General features: G+C 43.6%; 1 protein-coding gene and 1 non-coding gene across 7 annotated transcripts in view; both read left to right on the forward strand.

The window, feature by feature from the left end:
- The first annotated feature begins 5,411 nt into the window (after positions 1-5,411).
- trnam-cau lies at positions 5,412-5,484 on the forward strand. Its single transcript has one exon. It is a non-coding gene; the product is annotated as a tRNA-Met (tRNA).
- A 2,132-nt stretch (positions 5,485-7,616) lies between these two features.
- Positions 7,617-21,548, forward strand: part of atf2 (activating transcription factor 2) — a 226,610-nt gene continuing 212,678 nt past the window's right edge. For 3 of the 6 annotated variants that reach the window (XM_038789352.1, XM_038789351.1, XM_038789354.1), the window contains exon 1: positions 7,622-7,682. The gene's annotated coding sequence lies outside the window, so the exon portion shown is untranslated. Of the gene's footprint in view, positions 7,683-8,338; positions 8,355-21,548 lie in introns of those variants that run through there. The other 3 variants (XM_038789357.1, XM_038789353.1, XM_038789355.1) reach the window with 3 other exon arrangements.

The following is a 21,548-nucleotide window of genomic DNA, read 5'->3' on the forward strand; positions in this document are numbered from 1 at the left end:
TGTGTGTTTATTTTAAGGTACAAACTTTGCAGTTTGAGACTAATATACTGATTGCTATGATCTCCATTGATTTGTGTAGCTCTGTAAAAATAATAAAACTGATTACCTGGAGTAAATTGAGGATGGTTTGTCCAATAATCTAAAGAGTTAATCTGTATTCAAAAAGGAAAGATCTGCCCAACCATCCTTGACTTTTTTGACTTGAGATCAGTCGCAGTTGGACTGTGTGTCGTGTACCTAGACACACAAAGGCATTTGACACCGATCTACATAAAAGGCCATTTGTTCAGGTATATCCTGAATCTCTATGACTTTACATTTGAGAACAGATTAGAAATTTGAAAGACTAGAAAACGGATATATTTTCTGGAGATTTTGGAGTAGAGTGGGATTTAAAAAAAAAAAAAAAAAATTTGTTCTTGGGATGTGGGTGTTGCTGGCTGAGCCAGCATTTGTTGTCCATCCCTAATTGCCCTTGAACTGAGTGGCTTGCCTTGGGGGTCTGGAATCAAGTGTAGGCCACACTGGCTAAGGATGGCAGATTTCCTTTGCTGAAGGACATTAGTGAAACAGATGGATTTTTACGACAATTGGCAATGGTTTCATGGTCATCATTGGCTTTTTAATTCCAGATTTTTATTGAATTCAAGTTTCACCATCTGCTATGGTGGGATTAGAACATGGGACCACAGGACATTACTCTGGATCTCTAGTCCTGCATATTGCTATGCCAGCGCCTCCCCATAGTGCTCAAGGGATTGGTATTAGGACCACTTATTTGCAATGTTCATCAATATCTTGGATTTAGAAATTCAGTGCAAATTTGTTAAATGCAAAACTGGTGGGTAGGTTGGGGGGTGGGGCAGTTGATTTATGATGGATCAGGAAATATAATGATTTGGACAAATATGCAAGTGGGTACAACAATGACATTACATTTAATATAGAAAAATGCACATAGGAAGAGTGATGCTTGACAGTCCATCATATTGTTGAAATAGCTGCAATAGAGGTTGAGAAACCAAGATGTTTTAATAGACTCTGTTCCATATGTTCAATCATGGCAGAACAGCAACCAATAAAGCAGATAGAATAAAACTACTTTGGAGGGCTGAATATATAAAATAAAAAAACAGAAACTGCAGGAATCACTAAGGAAATTGGGCAGCATCTGGAGAGAGGAAAAAGGGAGCGAAGTATCAGGTTGGTGAGCTATCGTTGAATAGCTGAAATATAAAGATTGAAGAAACAGACTGAGAAAGATGTACAATTATTGAGAGTTTGGAAGAGGGTTAGAAAATTGATTTCTGAATTTGGAGGGCTAAGTTGAGGGCAGATTATTTTATTCGGAAGTTACCCTTTGGAAGGGGACATGAAAAAGTTTAGCATTTTCAGAAATGTGGATCATAAGTTTAGAAAAGTTCCTGGTAGTTCAAAGACGGGGTCAATTTAAAACCAAGAGCATCAAAAACAGAAAATTTGGAAATCGAGGGAGTGAATAAAAACCTACCCCTTAATTATTCCTCAATGCAGAATGAAAGCAAACATTTCTTAGTAATTGAATTTGAAGGCTCCTTGAATCACTTATGCATACTTCTTCCCCCCCCCCCCTCGTCTCCAACCAGCATGAGAAGGTCCTGAATTCCTTTTGTCACGAATAATAATCTATTATTGTCACAAGTAGGCTTACATTAACACTGTAAGCTCACTGGGCTAAATCGCTGGCTTTTAAAGTATTCCAGCAGCACGGTTCGATTCCCGTACCAGCCTCCCCGGACAGGCGCCGGAATGTGGCGACTAGGGGCTTTTCACAGTAACTTCATTGAAGCCTACTCGTGACAATAAGCGATTTTCATTTCATTTCAATAACGTTACTGAGAAAATCCCCTAGTCGCCACACTTATGGTGCCTGTTTGGGTACACGGGGAGAATTCAGAATGTCCAATTCACCTAACAGCATGTCTTTTGGGACTTGTGGGAGGAAACCGGAGCACCCGGAGGAAACCTGGGGAGAACGTGCAGACTCATGCAGACAGTGATCCAAGTCGGGAATCCAACATGGGACCCTGGTGCTGTGAAGCAACAGTGGTAGGTGCTGTGAAGCTACTGTGCTGCCCACTGGTGTCATCAGACCCTTCCCTTCCCTGCCTAGCCAAACTTAAAGGCTCCCTGCTGATGTAGCCTGAACTTGACTTTTTCTCCAATCTGCATTCATCTTGTCAACATATTCCACCTCCTGCTGTGTTAACCCTATTCCTTTCTAGTTGCTGAACCACCCAACTTCCTTTCTTTGGGCACCCAAGCTAGCTGATATTTTATCAGTTCCCTCTACTTGAGTAGGGATCCCCTCCCTTTCAAATCTGTTATTGCCTCTGAAAATCCATTCACAAACAATGGGGGAGGAATATTTTGGTGTGCTATTCCAGACTTGCGTCGTTTACTGTAGAAGAGTGCTGCAGATCGCTACCTGCGTGGTATTCAATGATATTAAAACACCGCAATCAGGTTTTGACATGCTGCACTACTTTCCCCAAGGAAATTGATACAAGTCTGTGTAGTGCTGGCAGAAGCGGTATGAATACACTTCCCCCCCCCCCCCCCTTTAAATCCTTGCAAACTACCACCACCTTCAAAGTCCTTGAATATGCTGTCGACTTCCAAATCCGTGATCGTCTCCCAGAACTCCATATTTAAACCTCTCTGTTCAGATTTCTGCCCCACGATGTTGAAATGGTCCAAATCAGTCACAAACCACATCCTATGTGACCGACTATTCATTTTTTTCACACATTTTTTTTTACAAGTTCGGGGGGATTTTAATTTGATAAAATTTTACAGGAAAAAAATTCAGAACTTTGGACAGATGGAGACTCCATACTCCGACACCAGAAGGCTTCACCTTCATCCAACAGGTTCCATTGGAGGAGCGTGTATGAGGGCCATAGGGACCCAAAACCATTTCCTCCATTTCAGTCAGCAGCAAACAAGGTAAGAGAAAATGGGTCGCGCAGGTCGGGCGGCGTGGGTCGCGAAGGTTGGCCGGTTGGTAAAAATGGGTCCCCAGAAAAAAAGTTTGAAGAACACTGCTCCACAGCTCTGTTGACCACACAATGTTTACTTTTTCTGTGTTGTCAGCTGAGTGTAACTACAGTTGTAGCCCAGGAATTAAAAAAAAATATTTAATGGGATGTCACTGGCTAGGCCAGCATTTGTTGCCTGCCCCTAATTTCCCTTGAGAAGGTGGTAGTGAGGCATCTTCGTGAACCACTGCAGTTGATATGGTGTAAGTATACCCACAATGCTGTTATGGAGTTTGACTTTTGACCCTGTGACAGTAGCAAAGAAGTAATGACATAGTTCCAAGTCAGATTGGTTTGTGGCTTGGAAGGGAACTTGCAGGTGTTGATGTTCCCACACACCTGCGGCCCTTGTCCTTCTGGGTGGCAGATGTTGAATGTTTGGAATGTGCTGATGAATGAAGCTTGATGAGTTTCTGCAGTACATCTTATACATAATACACATTGCTGCCACTAAGCACCAGTAGTGAAGGGAGCACTTTTGTCCTGGATGGTGGTGAGCTTTGAGTTGTTGAAGCTGCACTCAGTGGAGTCACATGCTGGACTTATGCCGTGTCATAACAGTTTTACAGCACAGAAAGTGGCCCTTTGGCCTACTGTGTCTGCACAGGCCATCATGCACCAATCCTAATCACATTTTCCAGCACTTGGCTTTGTATGTTATAGTGTTTTAATACTCATCTAAATGCTTCTTAAATGTTGTGAGGATTCCCATCCTTTACGCAGCGAGTTCCAGATTGGGACAGACTTTAGAAAACCAGGTGGTGAGTTACTCATCGCAGAATTCACAGCCTCTGATCCGCTCTTGTAGCCACAATATTTATAGAGCTAGTCAAGTTTCTGGTCAATGTTGATAGTGGGGGATTCATTGAAGATAATGCTTTTGAATGTCAAGGGGTAATGGTTAGATTCTCCCTCGTCAGTGATGATCATTGCCTGACACTTGTGTGGTATGAATATTACTTGCCAACTTATCAGCTCCAGTCTAAACATTGTCCTGCTCTTGTTGCATATACACACGTCAGTACCTTAAGTGTCGTGGGTGGTGAAGACTGTACAATTATTAATGAACATCCCTACATCTACCTTATTAGGGAGGGCTGGTCATTAACAAAGCAGTTGAAGATGGTTGAGATACCAATCTGAAGAACTTCTGCCGCTATGTTTTGGGGCTGAGATTACTGGCCTTCAACAACCACAGTAAGAAGTCTTACAACACCAGGTTAAAGTCCAACAGGTTTGTTTCAAACACGAGCTTTCGGAGCACGGCTCCTTCTTCACCTGAAGAAGGAGCCGTGCTCCGAAAGCTCGTGTTTGAAACAAACCTGTTGGACTTTAACCTGGTGTTGTAAGACTTCTTACTGTGCTCACCCCAGTCCAACGCCGGCATCTCCACATCTTCAACAACCACAACCAGGTTCTGTGTATGAGGTGTGACTCCAGCCAGAGGAGATTCTCCCCTCCCCGACGATTCAAATTGTCTTAAATTTTGCAAAGACTTTGATGTCATACTCTGTCGAATACTGCCTTGATGTCACTTTCACTGGATTTCCTAGAGTCAGTTCTTTCATTTGTTTGGACCAAGAATGTAATGACACGGATCCCAAATTAATTATCAGTGAACAGGCTGTTAAGACCATAAAACATAGGAGCAAAATTGATAATCTTTATTGTCGCAAGTAGGCTTACATTAACACAGCAATGAAGTTACTGTGAAAATCCCCTAAGTCACCACACTCCGGCGCCTGTTCGGGTACAGAGGGAGAATTCAGAATGTCCAATTCACCTAACAAGCACGTCTTTCGAGACTTGTGGGAGGAAACCAGAACAGCTAGAGGAAATCCATGCAGTCACAGAGAACATGCAGACTCCACACAGAGTGTCCTAAGTCAGGAATTGAACCTGAAACCCTGGCACTGAGAAGTAAGTGTTAACCACTGTGCTACCATCGAGTCTCCTCCACTATTCAATTATGGCTGATATGTTTCTTATCCCCATTCTCCTGCCTTCTCCCAATAACCCATCATTATTAATCAAGAACCTATCAATCTCTGTCTTAATGACACTCAGTAATTTGGCCTCAACAGTCTTCTGCGGCGATGAGTTCCAGATTCACCACCCTCCGGCTTAAGAAATTCCTCATCTCAGTTCTAAAGGATTGTCCCTTCAGTCTGAGGTTGTGGCCTCAGGTTCTAGTTTTTCCTACTAGTGAAATCATCAAAAGCTTTTACAAAGGGTCATCTGTACTCAACATTAGCTCTTTTCTCTCCCTCCAGATGCTGTTAAATCTGCTGAGATTTTCCAGCATTTTTTTCTTTGGAAATAGAAGCAGGAGCCTCGTTAGCGCAGTAGGTAGTGTGTCAGTCTCATAATCTGAAGGTCATGAGTTCGATCTTCACACGGGGCACAGCATATTTTACGATAGTGACATTTAAGGGGCATCTTGACAAATACATGAATAGGATGGGAATAGAGGGATACGGACCCAGGAAGTGGAGAAGATTTTAGTTTAGGCGGGCAGCATGGTCGGCTAAGGCTTGGAGGGCCGATGAGCCTGTCCCTGTGCTGTACTTTTCTTTGTTCAGGAGTACGCCACCAGTCCCAAGCCTGTCCCGTGATTTAATACAATTATGGGTGAGCTATGCTGGCCTCAACTCTTTTTCTGTGCCATTTCCCCATAGCCCTCTATTCCTCGGTCTATCAAATATTTATCCATGTCCACTTTAAATTTTTCTAATGATCTAGCCTCCACCAACCTCCGAGCAGAGAATTCGAGACTCACCACCCTTTATGAGAAGAAATTTCTATGCACTTCAGTTTTAAACGACTGGCCCTTTATCTTGTAGCCACATCCCCTTGTTTGAAACTCTCCTACTAGTGACAACATCTCGCCATCTACCCTGTCAACCCCCTCAGGATCTTACGTTGAATAAGGTCACCCTTACTCTTCTAAACACCAAGGAATACAGACTGAGATTATTTAGTCTCTCTTAATAGGACAACCCTCTCACCCCAGGAATTAGCCTGGTGATCTCCTTTGCCCTACCTCCAATGTTACTACATCCTTTTTTGGGTAACAGGACCAAAACTGTACAGTGTTCCAGATGAGGCCTCACCAACATCCTGTACAATTGCAACACTTCTTAAATACTTGTTGGACCTGTCTGTTAGCTTTTTGTGATTCATGCACGAGGACACCTAGATCCCTCTGTACATGACGCACCTGCAGTTTCTCTCCATTTAAATAATCTGCTTGTTGATTCAAACCACTGAAGTGCATGACCTCACACTTCCCCAGTTTTTCACCCACTTACCCAATCTTATCTATACCCCCGTTGCAGAGTCACAATATCTTCATCACAACATGCCCTTCGTATCATTGGCTAATTTGGAAACCTTCATTAATATAAATAGTGAACAATTGCAGGTCAAGAATTGATCCCTGCAGTACTCCACTAGTTAAATCTTTCCACTCTGAAAAGGGCCAATTTATTCCAATCTGTTTTCTCTGTGAAGGCTAGTTTTTAAACCATGCTAACACACTTCCTCTAATTCTATCGGCTTTTACTTTATGTTCCAGCCTTTTAAGCAGCACCTTGTCAAATGCTTTTTGGAAATCTAAATGCACTACATCCATAGGTTCCCCTCTGTCTACTTTCCTTATTATTGGTATTAATAGTATCCCAAATGCCTTCTTAATAATCTACCTGCTTTGGTGCCATCAGGAATCCATGGACCTGCACACACTCTGATGTTCCTAGGGTCCTACCATCATTGCACATTCCCTTGCCTTGTTAATCCTCCCAAAATACATTAACTCATTACTTTTCAGGGTTAAATTCCATTAACACAGTTCTGCCCATCTAACCAGCCTGTCTATAACATCCTGTAATCTAAGGCTTTCCTCTTCACTATTTACCACACCCTCATTTTTGTGTCATCTGCAAACTTACTAATCATACCTCCTACATTCACATCATGATCATTAATATACACTACAAACAAGGGACCCAGCCAATACATGCCAATACCACTGGGCACAGGTTTCCAGTCACAAAACCAATCTTTGACCATCACCCTCTGCCTCCTGCCACTAAGCCAATTTTGGATCCAATTTGCCCTGGATTCCATGGGCTCTTGGCTTATAGATCAGTCTCCCGTGCAAAACCTTATTCAATTGCTTACTGAAGTCCAGTTAGTGTACATCAACTGTACTGTGCTCATCTACACATTTCCCCTGCCCGCTCCTCTCCCAATCCCCCCAGTCTCCCATGCCAAACCTTGTTCACACCCTTAGTGAAGTCCAGATAGACTACATCAACTGCACCACCCTCAACTACACACCTCCCTATCTCCCCACCCCGAGCCTATCCAAAGCTCTGCTGCTGTTCCCGACCTGGCACAACTAGTCGCTCAGCGACTACAGTAGTTGCCTATGCCCCCTTGCTCTGCACAGCCTTCCCGCTCCCTCGCTGCCTGAGCAGAGCAACTACCTCCCTGCCTCCCTCCCGCGGCTCAGGCCACGTGATCCACCGACGCGGCTTCCCGGGCTGAGCTCTCGCGAGGTTTCGCCCAACTTGCCGTCCCCAAGAACCAGCCCTTGTGGTAAGTTTGTAAACAACGTTAAACGGTAACCGGGGCGGCTGGGGCTTCTTGTCATGTCGACCGGAGCGCCGTTTATTTGTGCAATTGGTCCTGGTCACGGGGGTGTGAGAGCGGCGGGCGGACCTTGGGGTGGGGTGTGTTCACCAACCTTATTTGCTAACATGGCGACTTCCCTTCGCCGGCCGCCGGGGCTCTGATTCCTGAGGATCCCTCCCAGCCGGAGGAGCTTCCCTCACACCAGACTCCTCTCAGAGGCCAAGCCCACTCCCATCCTGTGGAATCGGGCACTTGCACAGATTCACAGCCAGGAGGGTGGCGTCTCTTTGATGTTGGAACTGTGCTGCTGTTGTATCACCGACACATCTGTATGGAGTGGAGGGAGGGTTTGAGCTGGGGAGGATACGGCCAGTATCTCGCTCGTTGCCTGGGAAGCAGACTGTTAACATCCCTGCCACCAGTATTGCTGCATTGTACACCGAGCCAAGACTTAATCAGTGCAATCAATACAACAAACAGGTTTAACCGAAATTCACCATGACTTGTGATTATCAATGTTCGATATGAGACTGCACCTCCAGGCAAAATAATTCCTGCTAATGTTATCACTGGTTTGGGGTCGTGACGGAATTAATTGAGAGAGTCCATTGATGGACATTTTCTATGACCTGGAAGGTATACATGCTGCTTTTGTGGTTTTTAAGATTGCATAGTTTTTAAATACAAATAAGTCTTTATTTTTAATTAATGAGAAGGTCAGGCAAAAACTGCACCAAGGAAAATGGTAAATCAAAAATAGGTGATGATACCAAGCTTAGCCTTTAATATCATCTAGATTTTAGAAGGAAGAAAAGTGGAAGGAGTAAGTAAAGTTGTACTATATTGAAAGCCTTGAAAAGGATGACCAAGAACAGAAGGCCATCCAACAGAAGGCAGTAGAATTTGTAGAACAATATATTTGAAGCTCAGCAGGAATGTTTGAAGTAATACGGCGCTGGTACCATAATGCAAAATAATAAAAATACTTGTGACAGAGATACTTTGTCCTGTGAAGAAGAGTTGGAAAGGTGACAGAAGAAATTCCCGATTTATGAAAGCCTTGTAGTTTAAGTTGCATTGATTGAAAAATAAATGTTTGAAATAAAAGAGGAAGCAGGTTTCTATAGTTTACTTGATATGGCACTGCTATTTGAGGTCAGAAGAAACTGAAATCCAATAATGGCCATCGATGATCAAGGGCATTCAGTGGAGGCATCAAGATAAAGATATAGTAAGGACCCAGGTTTGATTCCCACTTGGGTCACTGTCTGTGCCGAGTCTGCATGTTCTCCCACCGTCTGCGTGGGTTTCCTCCGGGTGCTCTGGTTTCCTCCCACAAGTCCCGAAAGACGTGCTTGTTTGGTGAATTGGACTTTCTAAATTCTCCCTCGGTGTACCCGAACAGGCGCCGGAGTGTGGCGTCTAGGGAATTTTCACGGTAACTTTATTGCAGTGTTAATGTAAGCCTACTTGTGACACTAATAAAGATTATTAGTAGTAGCAGATTATACTTGTCAGAGATTGGGGAAACCGTACTGTTGAAGAATCAAGAAATAATATTTTTGTTCCAGAGAGATCGTAACATAACGAGTTATCAGTTGGACTGCAAGAAGACTGGTGATACACTCAGGAAAGTTGATGAATGTAGAATGATATTATAAAAAACATGGATAGAGTTGGATGATGAGTGCAAGTCATTGGTCTGAAGATGGAACCAAAAGGGAGAGACAACATAGCCCTGGGGAGCGCTTGCTTTCATGGAAGAGAAGTCAGAGGATGAATAATTAACTGCAACACAGATGGTGATTGAGAGCAAAATAGAGGCCCATAAATGCGTCTTTAGTGGGGACTTCTAAACCAGTTTAGAAGTGTGTGGTGCCAGATTGTGTCAAATGTTTTCCTGTGATGACATGATTCACAGAAGTCTTTCTTTCGTGATTTAATAATGTATTATTGCTAAATGTGTCTGGTAAGCATGCACATTGATTCACTTCAGGCTGTAAGCTTAGTAGTTGATAGATGCACAACATAAATATGTGTGCTTTGCGCACATGCTTTTTAAAAATTAAACTATGAGAAATGTATTTCAAAGAGGAGGCAAATGCACTGTGCATTTCTGAGTTTGTAAATGCATTCATTGGGCCTATAAAGTTTTTATAGTGTAGACACAGAGAATGTGTTTCCACTTGTAGTGAAGTGTAATACTGGAAGCCATCAATATAGAATAGTCACCAAGAAATCAAATTTGCAACTTGACCCAGAAATTGATGAGATTGTAGGTGAATAGTACAGAGACATTAAAAGGGGACACTAGAAAAATATGAGAGAGAAGTGAGTAGAGGGTTATGCTGATAGAGTTAAATGAATATTAGGAGGATTGAGTGCAACAGACACATCAGATTTTACCGATTGGGCTGAATGATCCATTTCTGTGCTGTATAATCTATATAATTCTATGTTTTAAATAAAGCAGATGTGGGCTTCCTTGGAACCAGAGGAAGTGTGTCTGGGACCAGCAGTTCAAGGAAATTTTTCTGACAACTTGGATTGCCAACTCAAAATTGACCAATACAATGTAGAAACACATGACTAACGGAGGGAGGAGAGCATGACGCACCTTCCTGGCATATGTGTTGTGATGCAAGTTATGCTTTTGTCAATTTTATGGCAAAATATACTCATAGATTCAACAGTGTAGAAGGAGGCCTTTTGGCCCATCGAGTCTGCACCTGCAGTTGGAAAGAGCACACTACTTAAGCCCTCTGCCTCCACCCCATCCCCATAACCTAGTAACCCCACCTAACCTTTTGGACACCAAGGGCAATTTAGCATGGACATTCCACATAACCTGCACGTCTTTGGACTGTGGGAGGAAACCGGAGCACCCGGAGAAAACCCACGCAGACATGGGGAGAACGTGCAGACTCCACACAGAAAGTGACCCAAGCTGAGAATCTAACTTGGGACCCTGGAGCTGTGAAGCAACTGTGCTGACCACTATGTCACCGTGCTGCCCTAAACTTGCTAAACTTGGGGAGGTTTTTAATCCTTTGAAGAAGCTGAACCCAGGGCAGCACAGTGCTGCAGTGGTTAGAACTGATGGCCCACGGCGCCGAGGACCTGGGTTCGATCTCGGCCCCGTGTCACCCCCACAACCCAAAGATGTGCAGGATAAGTGGATTAGACATGCTAAATTGCCCTTTAATTGGAAAAATTAAAACAATAATAAAAAGAAGCCGAGCACACACACAGTTGTACTTGATATTTGAGGGAAAAGCAACTTCCAAGAGCTTCAGAGATCTATTTTGCTAATTTGTTTTGTTGTCATTTGCAGAAGGTAGTAGTGGATCTGAGTCATTTTCCACCATGAATGATATTTTAATTTCTGTGAAATACCACTGAGTTTTTTGGGGAATAATTCAATCTGGCATGGATTTTCAATTTTGAATGCTTGGTAGACTAATATTAAAATTAGTTGCTTTGAACAGTTGAAGTTTCATATGAGCATAAGAAATAGGAGGAGTCGTTCTTTTGGACCATCAAGCCTTCTCTGCCATTCAGTAAGATTGTAAGAAGTCTTACAACACCAGGTTAAAATCCAACAGGTTTGTTTCAAATCACTAGCTTTCGGAGCACTGCTCCTTCCTCAGGTGAATCGGCTCAGGTGAATCACCTGAGGAAGGAGCAGTGCTCCGAAAGCTAGTGATTTGAAACAAACCTGTTGGACTTTAACCTGATATTGTAAGACTTCTTACTGTGCTCACCCTAGTCCATTGTCGGCATATCCACATCATTCAGTAAGATTGTGACTGATCTACCTCAACTCCACCTTCTCACATTATCCTCTTATCTCTTAATTCCCTTAGACCCAAAAATCTATCAATCTGGCTTGAATATATTTAATGACCACAGCTCTCTGGGTGGAGAATTCCAAAGGTTCACAGCCTTTCGAGTGAAGAAATTTCTGTCCTAAATGACTTACCCCTCCACTGAGTGCTCTTTTCACTTATTCTTTGTTTTCGGTCCATTAACCAATTTCAGTCTGTGCTCAGTTTAAAAAAAATAAATAATCTTTATTGTCACAAGTAGGCTTACATTAACACATCAACAAAGTTACTGTGAAAAACCCCTAGTCATCACATTCCGGCGCCTGTTCAGGTACACTAAGGGAGAATTCAGAATGTCCAAATTACTTAACAGCACGTCTTTCGGGACTTGTGGGAAGAAACCGGAGCACCCGGAGGAAACCCACACACTCACGGGGAGAACATGCAGACTCTGCGCAGACAGTGACCCAAGCCGGGAATCCAACTTGCGACCCTGGAGCTGTGAAGCTATAGTGCTAACCGCTGTGCTGCCCACCTCCTAAACCCCAGTTTTTTGTGGCACCTTATCAAATGCTTTTTAAAAAAATCAAAATTACATGACATCTACTGGTTTTCCCCTGCCCCAAACCTGCTTGTTGCAGCCTTGACAAACAAATAGATTTGTCACAGTTTCCCTTTCATTGTTAAAAAATGTTTTATTTGATTTTTAACATTCTAAATACACAACACAACAAAATAAAACAAAGCCCACCCCCCCACCTCCATCCTGCACCACCCCAGTAACCCAAAACAAATGGCACTCCCTTTAGCAGCTGATGGTAACCAACTCTTTAAAGTATAATATAAACAAATCCCATCTCTTGTGGAACCCCCAACTCGCCCCCTCAAAATGAACTTAACCTTCTCCAATACAGGAACCCCATCAAGCTCCCAGCCATACTCAGGCACAGGGCAGAAAGGCTGATCTCTATCCCAACAGACCCGCCTGCGAGAAATCAGCAGGACGAAGGCTAAAATATGTGCCCCTGCTCCCATCTGCAGTTCCGGCAAGTCCAACACCCCAAATGTGGCTCCCAGGGGACTGGGCTCCAAATCTACGTGCAGGTTCACTGACATGATGCTGAAAAACAACCTTCAAAATTTTTCCAATTTCAGGCAGGGCCAAGACATATGTACATGATTGGCCAGACCCCTCCCACACCATTCACAAGTGTCATCCAACCCCTCAAACAATCGACTCATCCTCGACTTTGTCAGGTGTGCTCTGTACACCACCTTTAGCCATGTCAACCCCAGCCTAGCACACAAGGTTGAGGCATTACCTTCAGCAACACCTTGCACCACAACCCCTCCTCCAGCACCTCTTTCCACTTAACCTCAACCCCCTCCAACAACGTCATATCCTCTTATAAAATCCTCCCATAGATTGCCTTCTCCGTCAACTCCTCCAAACGCGCGAACCGCCCTTCCAGAAATAAGTCCTTCGTTTCCATCAGCCCTAGCACCTGCCATCCCGTAACCTAGCATCCAGCCTCGCCGGCTCAACGTGGCGACCACCACCAGACTCCCTGAATATTGCCCTGGGACAAACGGGCCAATTTCCCTTTCATATCTCCATGTTGACTTTGCCTCATCACATTATAGTTTTGTAATTGCCAGTTACCTTATATTTAATGATAATGTCTAGCATTTTTATTTATCATTGATGGCAGGCCAACTGGCCTATAATTCCCTCTTTTCACTCTCTCCATTCTTGCATTCCCGAGATTGTGTTTGCTATGTTTAAATCCCTGGTGACCACTGTTGAATCTGGGGAATTATGGAAGGCACAATTGAATCCACTAACTAAAACCCTAGTATATGACTCCGTCGATTTGGGGGATCTTTCGACTTTTAGACCTATTAGTTTCTCCAGCATTATCTCTTTACTAATTAATTCTTGACGTACCTCACACTAACTTGGCCCTTGGTTCCTCACCATTTTTGAAATGTTCTTGTGTCTTCTACCATGAAGACAGGTGCAAAGTGTTTATTTACTACCTGTGGCATTTCCTCATTCACCATTCTAATTTCTCCTTCCTCTGCTTCTAAGGAAGCTCACATATGGTTTATTTAAAACATAGAATTGCATAGAATATACAGCACAGAAACAGCTCATTCAGCCCAATTGATATAAACTGATGTTTCTGTTGCACTCGATCCTCCTCCCAATATTTATCTAACCTCATCAGCAGAACCCTCTAGTTCCTTCTCCCTCATACTTATCTAGTGGTCCCTTTCAGTGTATTCATCTTAAATGCTGCTGTGGTAGTGAGTGCCACGTTCTCATCACTTTGGTAAAGTTTCTTCTGATTTTCAAATTTGATTTCTTGATGACTATTCAAAATTGATGGCTTCCAGTTTTACATTTCACTGCAAGTCACATTCTCTGTGTCTACTCTATAAAAACTTTCTGTATTTTTTCAAGAGAAAAACAATCCAGTCTGTTCATTCTTTCCTGGTGCATAAAGCTCACAGATCTAGTATCATAGTAGATCTGCTTTACACTCTCTCCAATGCTTCTATATCCTGTTTAATAATGTGGCAACCAGAACTGTACAGTGAATTCCCAAGTGCGGCCTTTTGCAATGTGTTTCTATGTCACTTACCTAGTTTACTCTTATATTTGTTTTTCATCTTTATCAATGTATTGGTTATCCTTTGCTGAATTCTGAAATCCTCCTAACCCTCAGGTCTACTATTTTTGACAACACTTTTTGCCTCTTGTTTTAATCTAACACTCTCTTAACATCCCTTGTTAGTCTAATTACATAGGTACCCCTCGTACCTATGTAATTTGATTACTTCCGATTTTAGACCCAAGTTTCTGACTTGACTAAATCACTCTGAAATTCTATATAAGTTCGGCATATGATCACTCTTCCTTGGGACTCCTTTACTACAAAGTTATTAATGAACTGTTTCTCATTGTACAATCCTAGATTTAAAAGTCTGTTCCCCAGATGGTTCCTCAATATATTGATCTAAAAAAAAAGCCTCTGTACGCTCCCATGAAATCCTCCTCCACACTATTACTGCAAATTTGGTATGCTCAGTTTAAACAAAGGTTTAAGATCCCTCTGATTATTGTAATACCTTTGTTACGTGCACCTTTAATTTCCTTATTTGTATGTAGGAGGTAATGACATAGCAAGAGTTTGAGGAGCTAGGGCAAAATTAAAAATGTAGAAAGAACCTTGCAAGTAATGATCATTGGATTGTTACCTGAATCATGTACAAATTGACATAGGGATATGCAGATCAAATAACGAGGGCAGTATCCAGGATTTTAAACTAATGGAAATTTTGTGGGAGGGGGAGGATTCAGGAAAGATTAAATTGTAAAGCGGCAAGAGAAACCTGAAGTTTGTTGGGCATGAGTGATTTGGGTGAAAAATAAGCAGAGTTGGTGAGAAAGGGATGGAGTGGTTAAACAATATAATAGGGCATTAGAGAGTACGTGACATTTGTTCACCGATTTGGTCTATAACAATTGGATCCTCCCCCTCCCACTCGAAGCAATCTTTCAGGCCTAAGGAACCAAGCAAAGAGAGAATATGAGAATGGAATGGGAGTTAAAAGGTAACACAAAAAAATATTTTACTGGCATGCAAATAGTACTGGCAGTAGGAGGTGGGGTGGGGCCCGGTGAGGAATTTAGCTACGAGGTTAGTTTGGAGAAGCTGGGATTATTTTCCTTGGAGCAAGGTAGGTTAAAGGGAGATCTGATGAGGTGCACAAGGTGATGACTTGTTTAAATACGGGAAACAATGAAAGGTTGTTCCCATTGGTTGATGCTACGAGAACGAGGGAATCTAGATTTAAGGTTTTCATAGAATCAACAGTGTAGAAGGAAGCCATTTGCTCCATCGAGTCTGCACCAGCCCTTAGAAAGATCACGCTACCTAAACCCACACCTCTACCCGATCCCCGTAACCCAGTAACTGCACCCAACCTAACCTTTTGGAACACTAAGGGCAATTTAGCATGGCCAATCCCCCTAACCTGCACATCTTTGGACTGTGGGAGGAAACCGGAGTACCCGGAGGAAACTCACACACATACGGGGAGAACGTGTAGACTCTGCACAGGCAGTGACCCAAGCTGGGAATCAAACCTGAAACCCTGGAGCTGTGAAGCAATTGTGCTAACCACTGTGCTACCATTTTGGACAAGATATATGGGGAGGGTATGCGAAGAAGAACTTTTTAATAAAGTGAGTGGTAATGACCTGGAACTCTCTGCCTCTGATTGAGTGGGAGCGGTGGAATTCAATGATGGCACGGTGGCATAATGGTAGCATGCTGCCTCAGTGCTAGCGACCTGGGTTTGATGCCTGCCTTGTGTGACTGTGTGGTGTTTGTACATTCTCCCAGTGTCTGCGTGAGTTTTCTCCAGGTGCTCGGTTCCCTCCCACAGACCAATGGCATGCCGGTATATGGGTTACAGGGAGAGGTTGGGCCTACGGTGCTCTTTCGGGGGGTCAATACAGGCTCGATGGGTCAAATGGCCTCCTTCAGCACTGCAGGGATTCTATGGGAAAAGGAAATTGGAGGGAAAGGACTACTTGAATAGAACAACGGAATGGGACTGATTTAATTGCTCTCCAGAGAGCTTGATGGGCTGAATGGCCCAATGACTCTCCTGATTCTAAGCAGTTCAGAATCCGAGCACTTGGCAAGCATGCAATCTTCTGAATGCCCGGTCACAGCTGCAGTGAATAGTATCTATTCTCATGACTGTACTATCCCCTACTCCCATTATATTCCTCTACAGTCTCTACCAACCGCCCCCACTTAAACTTTCTCCTGTACCATAGTGCCTTTGTCATTTTGCTCAACCACCTTGCAGATTTTTGCACTTGTCCATCCAGGCAGAAAAACATAGTACCTGTTGGATAAGACCAAAGGTAGATGTTCTTCCAGCACTGCATCTGGAGTCTCCTTACCTGCATGACTCGCAGAGTTCCTGACCAAGAACCAGATCAGTACCACTTCCTAATCTAAGGGGGGTGAATTCTGCCTACATCAAAGTGTTCAAGTAACTCTTCCCTGTCCCTAATGCTCCACAATAACTGTAGTTCTGAAGCCAGCTTGGAAACTCTGACCTGACATTCCTCAACATGCAAACACAAACTACAGATCTGGTTGTGGTTCTTTTAAATTGCATTGAAAACTAAGAAAATGTAACCAATTATCATGCTCTGAAATAAGTACCAATTCTTGCACTTGCACATAGTGACTTTGTTGTCAAATTTGATCAGTTTGTTGCTCGCCTGCCAAGTCTAGTGAAAATCTTATGGAAATGCAGACATTTATACAAGATATAAACGTCAGTGCACGGTTAACGTAAATATGCTGGCGAAAGCATCATGCTCAGGAAAATGAATAATCATGCATTTCACAAATTAAAATACACTAATTTATTTTAGTTACTTTACTAAGTAACCATATAGTGACTGATTTCTTTTGCCTGTTTTGTCAGCTGTGGGTCACCTTGGGTAGCACATTCACCTCTGAGTCGAAGATTATAGGTCCAAGACCCACTCCAGAGTTGAGAAAAAAAACTCTGGACTGATACAAAGTTTGTGGAAGCATTGCACTGTTGCACATGCCATTTTTCGATTGAGGCATTAAACTGAGGCCCTGATGACTTACAGATCTAGGAATCTATCAACTGGTCGTTATTATGAACTTGCTGTGTGCAAATTGGCTTCTCCAATTCCTACATTATGGCAGTGACTGCGCTTTAGAAGTACTTCATACAAACTAGGAGCATTAGGCCATTTGGGCCCTTGACCCTGTTCTGCCATTGATAAGATCATGATTGATCTCGCTGTGGCCTAACTCCACTTTCCTGTCTACCCCTATATCTTTTGACTCCCTTGTCAATCAAGAACTTATCTAACTCAGGCCTTAAAAATATTCAATGACCCTGCCTTCACTGCTTTCTGGGGAGGAAAATTCCCCAGAAATTCTCCTCATAACCACCTTCTAGCTTGAACCTCAAGGAGAAGGAACCATTCTCTCAGCATCCATGCTGTCTCACATCCCTCGGGAATTTATATATTTCAGTAAGATTTGTTGCCTCTAAAAGTACTTGAGATATTTATTCTGAGGTTATGAAAGGATTATGGCATGAAAAGGCCCTCTAATTTTTCTTTGTTGTGTACAATTTTTCATTTAAGTGAGTAAGGAGCTTCATATTGTATGTGTGACCACACAAGCGTGGTAACTGACTTACACTCGGCCTGCGCAGGAACGATTGGGTTGGCATCCAGCTCTGCAGTTTGGAGGGGATATCGAATGCAAGGCTTTTTTGCTCTTTACTGCATTCCAAGAGTCGGGTGTGGAAGTGCAATGCTCTGATGCCAAATGGTAATAATCCCAGCACCATTCTCTTCTGTTTTCAGTGAGTAGTGGGAGCTGGAGATGGTGCGATCAGTTGCTTGGTGATGAAGCATTATGGCAATATCTGTGGACCCAGAAATATGAAGATAGCGGTGACCTTAACAGATGGACTGATTTGTGGTTTTCAGTTTATCCAATGACTCGTTAAGCTGTGCAGATCAGGTATTTTCCAGTTTAAAATCCTGAGCATTGCAAAATGAGCTGGTATCAGTTGGGATTATGAGGATGAAGACAGCAGTAATGTCTATCAAAGTTCAAAACAAAATAATAATCACCTGGATTAACTAATGGCATACCGAGGCCATGAAACTGCCCATCTCCTTCGTAGACAGCCCATTGAGATCAAGGACGACTTCCTTCCGCTTCAGTTCGAGGGGTTCTGAAATGGTTAATAAGTCCAATACGTGATCTGTAGACTGCCACATGTGGGGCAGATGGTGCTTGAAGAGGTGGGCAAATAGTTTGGAGCTTTGTGTGCTCCCTCCAATGCCTCAACTTGCCTCTGCACACTATTAACCAAGACTCCCTGTGTTCAGTGCCTTCCTCAATGAGCCTTCTCTATTGGCTGGTCACAAGCCAGGGTCTCCCATGAGTCAGCAGGTATGTTTTACCTCCTCAGGGATACTTTGAGGACATTCGTAAAGCTGTCTTCCTGGAACTCTATTTGCTGTGCTTGAGTTCCAAGTGGGGGAATAGCTTCAAGGGCCTGGTGTTAGGCACATTAATGATGTGTCCGGCCCAACAGAGCTGGTTTTGCCTCAATGCTGGATAAGTTGGCTTGGGAGAGGATGCTGCTGTTAGACTATCTTTCTTATCATGGATTTGGAGGTTGTTGTGTAGGCACTACTGATGGTACTTGTTATGTTACAACTAGTGTAGTTGTCTCTGAAGCATTTAGAGCACAGAAACACTGCATTCTGGTAAACCATTGTCTTAGTCTTGGGTTTGAGATTGTGGGCCAGAATTTTACAGCTCCTTGTGCCTGGCGGGTATTATGGTCCCACAAACTGAATGGAGGTTTAAGTGGCTCACTGCATCCACCGGGAGAAGGCACTTCATGGCAGGTCCATAAAATCCTGGCGCTGATCTTCAAATATAATTTTTCTCAGTTAGCCAAAGGCTGAGTTGCCACATTGGAGACAATGACGATTTTTTTTTCTATGTCTGCCTTCGTCGAGAGGAGGCTCCCAAGAGATGGAAAATAATTCACATTTTCCAAGATCTAAGATCTTGATGTTGATGTTGATCTTATCGATGGAAGGTGTTTTGCTGTGGGAGCTTGTTGGAAGAAGATCTTAGTTTTCTGGGAGTTCAGTGATAGGCCAATTTTCTCATAGACTTCGGAGAAGGAGTTAATAATGACCTGAAGTTCAGTTTCTGAGAGTGCACCCACAAGCATCACCTGCATACAGAAGCTCTATTACTAAGGTGGAGTGGTTTTAGATTGAAGATGGTGTAGGTTGAACAGTTTCCTGTCTGTACTGTAGGTCATCTCCACACCTGTGGCTAATTTGTAGGAAGTAAGTAAAATGAGAAAAGAATTGGTACAATGACACAGCCTTGTTTGACCTCAGTTTTCACTGAGATAGGGTTTGCGGTGGTTCCATTGGTGAGGATCACAGCTTTCATATCATCGTGGAGTATGCAGCGAATGGTGCCAAATTTCTGAGGGCAGCCAAATTTGAGCAAGATTCGCCATAAGCATTCGTAGTTGACAAAGTAAAATGCTTTTGTGAGGTTGTAAAAGGCCATATGCAGTAGTCGGTGCTGTTCCTCGAATTTTTCTTGAATTTGCTGTGCAGCGAGGATCATATCTGTGTTGCCTCTCAATGAGTGAAAATGGCACTGTGACTCTGGAAAGTGTTCCTCAGTCACTGGGAAAAGGCAATTGAAGATAATCCTTGCACAGCTCTTCACCATTTCAGACATCAGGAAGACTCCTCTGCAGTTCTGACATTCTTCCTTCTTGAATATAGTCACAATTACAGCATCCCTGAAATCCTGTGACATGCACTTTTCTTCTCAGATAAGGGATATGCTATACCTGGAGAGTATCTTTGTGTTTCTGAATTTCAGCAGATTTTCTGTCTGCTTCAGGGGCTTTGTTTGTCAGCTGTTGAATAGCTTTCGATTTTGCTGTGGACCAAGGTAGTGCTGAGACTGGGCCAGATGGGATGTTACAAAATGGATATGAGAATATTTGAGTTGAAGACAGAATCTTGGTTGATGAGTTCTTCAAACTGTTCCCTTCAGTGTGAGCACTGACTGCCTCCATGTCCTTGATGAGCTCCCCTCCTTGCTTGGTTCTCAGCGAGGTAGGCCCAGAGTGCTTGGGCCACAGTTTGCCAAAGTAATGACCACCTGGATTAAATAATGGCATACTGGGGCTATGTCACTGTAGCCAACCAAGGAATCCTGTCTTGAGAAAGCAGGTGAAGATTGAGAAAGCAGATAAAGATTGGGAGGTGAACAGAGTTGTGTTTTCTACTTGCATACTTAATGGCTGGGTCCTAGGAAAATAGAACAGTAGAAATGTTACAGTGAAAAAAGAGGCCATTCAGCCCATCATGTCCGCACAGGCTAAAAAAAGAGAAAATAAACTATCTGCTCCCCTTAATCCCACTTTCCAGCACCTGGTCCATAGCCTTGCAAGTTACAGCACTTCAGATGAAGGTCCAGATACTTTTAAATGAGTTGAACATTTCAGCCTCAACCATCAATTCAGGCAGTGGATTCCAGACTCCCACCATCTTCTGGCTGAAAATGTTTTTCTTATTTCCACTCTAATCCTTCCATCCATGCTCCCTGGTAATTGATTCCTCAGCTAGGGGAAACAGGTCTGTCCTGTCTACCCTATTTGGCACTTCCTAATTTTGTGGTAGTGCACAGTCCTGCTCCTCGCTTTGGCAATGCCAACCTGGCCAGGATTCTCGACACTGTGGATGAGAGGTTGCTCAGCAACAGGGTCAGCAATGCCGCATGGGAGGCATTGGCAGCAGCTGTCAGTGCGGGCATGATCAGGAGGACCAGCAACAATGTCTGAAAAAGACGAATGACCTCTACCAAGCTGCAAGGGTAAGTTACCACCTCTCTCCTGGCATCAGTTCTGCCTGCCACCCCTCAAATTCTCAGCCCCCCCCCCCCACCACCATCATGCACACACACACAGATCACTGGCTTCACCTCACACCCTCTGAACACCCGATCTTCATGCTTGTTCCTCAGCGCACCCTGGCAACCACCAGCACAACCCCTCCATGTCCAGGTGCGGTGCCCACACATGCTACTTGCTATTGACCCCCCCCCCCCGATCCATCAAGCGTGCGGCTCACAATACACTCCCTTTGTCCCCGCAGGTGAAAATAGCCCATAATAAGCGGGGGGGGGTGGAGTATCAGAGACCTGAGTCCTTACCCCCCTATGAGGAATGAGCCCTGGAAATAGCGGGGTTTTCCGAGGAGAGAGCAGTCACTGACAGAGAAGTTGGCTTGCTCCACAGAGGTGTGGATCCACTGCCCCTTCACCCAAATGGCCTGTCTCAAGTGAGTTGTTCA

Source organism: Scyliorhinus canicula, chromosome 2, assembly GCF_902713615.1.
Source record: "Scyliorhinus canicula chromosome 2, sScyCan1.1, whole genome shotgun sequence".
Lineage (NCBI taxonomy): Eukaryota > Metazoa > Chordata > Chondrichthyes > Carcharhiniformes > Scyliorhinidae > Scyliorhinus > Scyliorhinus canicula.